Below are 7,809 nucleotides of genomic sequence, written 5' to 3'. Positions count from 1 at the left end.
TAGTGATACCCAGACCTCAAATCAATTTTGGAGAACACCCTCGCTACCTGAAGTTGGTCAAATAAGTCATCAATACGCGACAAGGGATATTTATTTTTGATTGTAACTTTTTTCAACTGCCTATAATCGATGCACATCCGCATAGTACCATCTTTCTTTTTCACAAACAGAATCGGTGCACCCCAAGGTCACACACTAGACCTAATAAACCCCCTTTCAAGGAGTTCCTAAAGTTGCTCTTTCAATTCTTTTAACTCAGTTGGTGCCATACGATACGGAGGAATAGAAATGGGCTGAGTGCCCTACACCAAGTCAATACCGAAATCAATATCCCTTTCGGGTGGCATACCCGGCAGGTCTATAGGAAATACATCCGGAAAGTCTTGCACGACCGGTACTGAATCAATAATAGGAGTATCTGCTTCAGCATATCCCACAAAAGCCAAATATGACAAGCATCCCTTTACAACAATACGTTGGGCCTTCAAATAAGAAATTACCCTGCTAGGAACAAGATCTAGAGAACCCCTCCATTCAACCTTTGGCAACCCCAGCATCGTCAACGTCACGATTTTTGTGTGACAGTCTAGAATAGCATGACATGGAGACAACCAATCCATACCCAGGATTACATCGAAATCAACCATACCGAGTAATAAGAGATCAACTTTAGTCTCCAATTCCCCAATAGTTACCACACACGACAGATACACACGATCCACAGTAATAATATCGCCCACTGATGTAGATACACAAACAGGTGAAACTAATATCTCACAGGGCATATTCAGATAATGAGCAAAATACGATGATACATATGAATAAGTGGAACCAGGGTCAAATAATATAGAAGCCTCCCTGTGGCACACTAAAACAATACCTGTGATCACTGCATCTGAGGCAACAACATCTGGCCTGGCAGGAAAAGCATAGAATCTAGCCTGTCCGCCTCCTGATCGGCCTCCCCCTCTTGGGCGACCCCTAGCTGCCTGACCCCCACCCCGAGATGGCAGGGCGGGTGGTGTAACTGCTGGTGCTGGTGCCATCGGTCGAGAACTCTGATGTGGAGCCCCACTCAATAGCCTAGGACACTCTCTCTTATAATGACCAAATTCTCCGCACTCGAAACAACCCCTCCTCTAATGGAACTGCTGCTCCTGATAAACCGAGGAATAACTTGCAGAAGTCTATGCGGACGAGGCATGATGAGAACTCTGCGCTAGTAGTGCACTGAATGAAGACTGGCCTGAATGAGCACTGTAAGAACTGTGGCTAGCTGATGCACCATGATGAGCTGGACGACTCGTCTGAGCGTGTCTGTAAGTACGACCCTACCACGGTGAAACTGACCCCCTGAAGGAACACTGCTGTAATCCCCCGAACCACGAGGCCTCTTAGCCTCCTCTCTCTACGTTCCTGGCTATGAACCATCTCTATCTACCGAGTAATGTCCACTACCTCATCAAAAGTAGCACCAGATACTCTCTCCCTAGTCATAAGTAACCGTAGCTGATATGTGAGGCCACCAATGAACCTCCTAATCCTCTTCCTATCAGTTGGAACCAACCAGACTACATGACGAGCCAACTCAAAAATCTCATCTCGTACTGCGTCACTGACATATCACCATGGCGAAGCTGCTCAAACTGCCTGTGCAGCTCCTCTCTGCGTGACTGAGGTACGAACTTCTCCAAAAAGACCACGTAGAACTGCTGCTATGTAAGGGGTGCTGCGCCAACAGGCCTATGCCTCTCATAAGTCTCCCACCATCTGAGTGCAGCCCCAGAAAACTAAAAAGTAGTGAATGAGAACCCACTGGTCTGCAGAATACCTGCTGTCCGAAGCATCCGTTGGAACATATTCAAAAAACCTTGAGCATCCTCTGACTCAGTACCACTAAATGGTGGAGGTCGAAGCCTCTTAAATCTCTCAAGTCTCCTCTGCTCATCATCTTCCATAACAGGAACTACCGGGGCCTGAGCAGTTGCAACTGGCTGGGCTGGTAGTGCCCCCGGTATCTGAAGTCCCTATATTACCTAGTCTGGAGTATGGGCAACAGGGGTATGTGTACCTCTCCCGGCCTGAGAAGTGGTAGGTGTGGCCTGAGCCTAAACCACCTGAGCAAGACCAGTGCAATCTGCCAATATCTGGACAAAAATCTCCTCAAGGCCTGGAATCTCAGTGGGCACAGTTGGTGCCTGAGCTGATCCTGTCGGCTCAGCTATATCCGGAACCTGCTCCTGAGCTGGAGTAACTGGTGGTACTACAGGTGCTGGTCCAACTGTGGTACGAGCTACACCTCGACCTCTACCTTGACCCTGGCCTCTACCACGGCCCCGACCTCTCGCGGCCCTAACTGGTGGCACTGGTGGCTGACCGTCCGATCCGGTAGTATGTGTCCTCACCATCTATGAGAGAATAAAATAACAGAATTATAGTTTTCGGAATCAACAAATTCGCACGACAGAATACAAGAAAGTGAAATTTTCCTAAGGGTTCTACAGCCTCTTAATGATAAGTACAGACGTCTCCATACCGATCCGCAAGACTCTACTAAACCTGCTCATTACTCGTGAGACCTATGTAATCTAGGCTCTGATACCAACTTGTCACGACCCAAAATCCCAACCTGTCGTGATGGCGCCTATCTCAATACTAGGCAAGCCGATAATATCGATAAACCATAATTTCTCTTAAGTTTGAAAATACAATAATTTAGAACAATACAAAATCCCATAAATACTGATACTAACACTCCCCAAAACCTGGTGTTACTGAGTACATGAGCATCTAATATGAATACAAGTCTAGAAAATACTATCTATAATAGTCTGAGACTAAATACAATAAACAAGGAGACAGAGAAGGAGAGACAAGGTCTGCGAAACATGACAGCTACCTCAAAATCTCCTGAAAATCAGTTGTACGGAAGAATCAACACCCGCTATGTCCGGGAACACCTGGATTTGCACACGAAGTACAGGGTGTAGTGTGAGTACAACCAACTCAGTAAGTAACAATAATAAATAAAGAACTGAAGATAGTGACGAGCTACACAGCTACAGTCCATATTTAGTAGTTCCAGCAAAGAATAGACATGCTTTCAAATCTGGCAGTTTAATGTCAAATCAATTTTTATACAGTTCATATTCATGTAATCCGTATATACAATCTTTTAGAGATTTTACAACAATGACAGATAGCAACTAAGTGCAACAACAAACGGAAATCAAGTACAACCTCTCAGGACAACAATCACTCACTGGGCTCCCAGCCCTCATTACTCATTGGGCTCCCAGCCCTCATCACTCACACTCAATGGGTACCCGTGCTCACTGGGGGTGTACATACTCCGGAGGGGCTCCTACAGCCCAAGTACTATAATCTGCACGGACAACTCACGTGCCATAATATAAATATCTGGATCCGCACGGCCAACTCACGTGCTGCACGGCCAACTCACGTGCTATAGTTTAATATAAGGATCCGCACGGCCAACTCAAGTGTTGCACGGAAAATTCACGTGCTATGGTATCAACATATCATAATCAGGCCCTCGGCCTCACTCAGTCATAAATCTCTCCTGTCTCTCGGGCTCTCAATAATCATGAAATCAGCCCAAACAATAATGATATGATGTATCAATAGTAATAACAGAGACTGAGATATGATATACAATGAAATGAATATGAGTGAGTATGAATTTTCAATTTAAACAAATAATTCATAGTAATATGATCTCCGTGGGTCCCAATAATACTGGCACATATCCTAAGCATGATTTGTAACATGATTTAAAGAAATATTTTATCAACACATAGAGAGTATATAGCTAACAACAAATTATTCAACTTTACGATTTCCCAGAACGGACAAAGTCACAATCCCTTCGGTGCACGCCCACACGCCCGTCATCTAGCATGTGCGTCACCTCCAAAATAATCACATGATACAAAAATCCGGGGTTTCACCCTCAGGACCAGATTTAAAACTGTTACTTACCTCAGAGCGTAAAATTCTTTACTCTGCTATGCCTTTGCCTCACAAATCGGCCTCCGAATGCCTCGAATCTAATCACAAATAATTCGTTTTAGTCAATAAAATTTATTGGAATTAACTCCATAAGAAAATGCTAATTTTTCATTAAAAATCCAAATTTTAGCTCAAAATTTGCCTGTGGGGCCCACGTCTCGGAACTCGACAAAAGTTACAAAATCCGGAAGCCCATTCAACCCCAAGTCTAACCATACTAATTTTATCAAAATCCGACCCCAACTCGACCCTCAAATCTTCAATTTAATCTAAGAGGGTTTTCAAACTTTTCCAACTTAATTCACCAATTAAATGATAAAAACAACCATGGACTCGGGTTATTTAACCAATATTGAGTTAAGAACACTTACCCCGTTGTTTTCCTTGAAAAACTCCCGAAAATCGCCTCTTCTCGAGCTCAAATCCGTCAAAAACTGTTTCAGAACTTAAACTCTCTGTCTAGACCTCTCTTCTTCGCGAATGCGACAGGTCCCTCGCGTTCACGAAGCACAACTCGACTGCCCACAAATTTAACCCTTTGCGAACACGACCGTGGCTTCGCGAATGCGAAGCTTTGCAAATCTTTCCCTTCACGAATGCGACCACGGCTTCGCGAACGCGAAGCTTTACCAGCTCAGACCTTCGTGTTCACGTCCTCCCCTTCGTGAACGCGAAGAACAAAACCTCACACTCAAAAAACACTCTTCGCGAATGCGAGGTCCCACTCACGAACGCGAAAGAGAAAGTCAGAAAAATGCAGCAGCAGATATCAGCAATCTCACCAAGGCCAAAAATGATCCGTTAACCATCCAAAACTCACCCGAGTCCCTCGGGACCTCAACCAAATATGCCAACAAGTCCTAAAATATCATACAGACTTAGTCGAACCCTCAAATCACCTCAAATAACGATAAAACCATGAATTACACCCCCAATTCAAGCCTAATGAACTTTGAAATTTTTAGTTTGTACAAACGACTCCGGAACCTATCAATTCACGTCCGATTGACCTCAAATTTTACACACAAGTCATAAATGAAATAAAGAAGGTATTCAAATTTTCAGAATCGGATTCCGACCCCGATATCAAAAAGTCAACCCCCCGGTCAAACATTCCAAAAATTTAACTTTCGGCATTTCAAGCGTAATTCCTCTATGGGCCTCCAAATAATATTTCGGACATGCTCCTAAGCCCAAAATCACCATATGGAGCTATTGGAATCATCAAAATTCAAATCTGAGGTCGTTTACACATAGGTCCATATCCGGTCCACTTTCTAACTTAAATTTTCAATTATGAGACTAAGTGTCTCATTTCACTCCAAATTCCTTCCGGACCCGAACCCACTAACCCGGTAAGTCATAAAACAACTATAAAGAATAAATTGAGTAGTAAATGGGGGAATGAGGTTATAATACTCAAAATGACTGGTCGGGTCGTTATAGTTCACAGACCCTCCAGGATGCATGGCACACAGAGTTTGAGCAGCTACATCAGGGCAGTCATCCTTTAGTTCACCACCCGCACGAGGTCCATACAACTGTTATTTAGTTATCCGGCACAGACTCAGTTCCAGCACCTATGCCCGCAGAGGGGTTGTTATGAGTGTGGCGATACTAGGCACATCATGAGTGATTGCCCCAGACTAGGGAGAGGTGGATTTCATTAGAGCACACAGACTATGGACTCTATTCTAGTTGCCACTTCACCTGTACAACCAGGTAGGGGTGGAGGACAGGCGGGTAGAGAGTGCCCTAGAGGGGGAGGCCCGGCCCGTTGATATACTTTCCATGGTAGCGCTGAGGCTGCTGCACCAGGTGGTGTCATTATAGGTATGGTTTCGATTTGTCATAAAGGAACATCAGTCTTACTTTGATTCGGTCTTGTTTATCGGAGTGAGTCCTCATATCTTGCTTCATATATACGTGAATTTTGTAATTCTTGTACTCTGCTTATGTGTTTACCTCTATTGAGAGATTCTATAGTTGCAGCCAGTGTCTATAATTTTGGTTTGTTCACTATTATGATCTATGAGATTAGAATGACCTTTCTATTACTCATTACGGTAAGTTTTGAAGTGATTTCTGGATGGTTTGGTTACGATTTTTGATTTAGGTGCTCTACAAGTATCGGCAGTCCATTACATGTTGTGATTTTATTTAGCAAAATTGTGTTAGTGAAAGGTTTTAGTTGGTGTAATGTGTATTTTACTTGTGATTTAGAGTTGAGGATGGTATCCTTGTATTTTTGTATGGTTTGATATGCTTGAATCGAGCTACGTGCCACGGTAGAGTTATATTAGGATGACATCCTTGTGATTAGTTCATATGTTTTGATTCTCCCTTGTGGAATGGACTCGTAGTACGGTACTGATAGGGAGTTGTGCCTGTCAGACTTGTTTGATAGTTCTCATGTGTTTCTCTTTTTATATTCAGTCATATTCGCGTTGTGCTTATTGTGTTTAGGTTGGGAGGTATGTGCCTGGGTGGCATTGGGTGTGAATTGTTGATTTCAATGAGTGGTTACGAGATCTTCATGTTTCTTGCATCGTTGTCAGCATTATAAAGGTTTGGACAAGGTTTTAGATGATATGAGGTTATTTGCCGGTGCTGGATTTGATTTTGGGCAGCTATTTTGGTTAGAAATATTGTTATGGGCATATGGGTGATGTATTACGTCGTGGGGTTATACCTTGTGGGTGTATGCATGAGTCAATGCAGTTGGTGGAGGTTGATACTGTGTGTTTATGTGGAAATCGGGTCTTTAGGAAATGATCAGATGGTGAAATATTTGTTTTTGGTTCTAAGGCTTATTGGTATGAGTGGAAGGAACAATCTTCAGTTGAGATGGTGTTGTCATGCTTATGTATGATGAGTTCATTCAGTGATTTCGTGGCTTCGGAACTGTTCTTGACACGTTCGACGATGAAAGTTTGTTTAAGAGGGGGAGAATGTAACGACCCGGCCGGTCATTTTGAGAATTAGCATTCCGTTCGGTGGCTTAAGCTCTTGAGTATCTTCGTATTGTATATTGTGACATGCGTGTGCGGTCGGATTCGGTTTTTGGATGATTCGAGATTGATTTATAAGAATAATTCTTGTTTTAGAATCTTAAGTAGTAAGAATTGACCGGAATTTGACTGTTGTGTAGATGACTCTGGAATGGTATTTTGATGATTCCAATAGCTTCGTATGGTGATTTTGGACATAGGTGTATGTCCGGATTTGGATTCGGAGGTCCATAGGTTGATTTGATGCATTTTGGCGAAAGTTGAAAAGTTGAAGGTTTGGAAGGTTGAGAGGTTTGACCGGAAATTGACTTTATTGATTTTGAGTTCGTATTGTGATTCCGGAGTTGGTAGATCTGTGGTGTCATTTGGGACTTGCATGTAAAATTTGAGCTCATTCAGAATTGGTTGGATATGTTTCAGCATTAGTTTTAGAAGTTGGAAGCTCATTAGTTCATTAGGCTTGAATCGACGTGCGATTCATGGTTTTGTTGATGTTCGATGTGATTTAAGGCTTCGAGCGAGTTTGTTTTGTGTTTTGAAACTTTTTGGTATGTTCGGACGGGGTCCTGAGTGCTTCGGGTGTGTTTCGGATGGGCTACGGGCCATTTCTCCATGTACTGGACTGTTGATTGCTATTATATGGTGTTCTTCATTGCGGTCGTGATGAAGCAATCGCGTTTGCGTAGAGTTCTGTGGAAGCCGTCATTTTTGTTCTTCACAGTTGAGAAGAAGCTACCGCATTCGCGAAGCTTGGGGGACTTATGTC

This window comes from Nicotiana tabacum, chromosome 9 (genome assembly GCF_000715075.1).
Source record: "Nicotiana tabacum cultivar K326 chromosome 9, ASM71507v2, whole genome shotgun sequence".
Taxonomy (NCBI): domain Eukaryota; kingdom Viridiplantae; phylum Streptophyta; class Magnoliopsida; order Solanales; family Solanaceae; genus Nicotiana; species Nicotiana tabacum.
The sequence above is the reverse complement of the archived record's forward strand: the minus strand, read 5'-3'. Positions refer to the sequence as shown.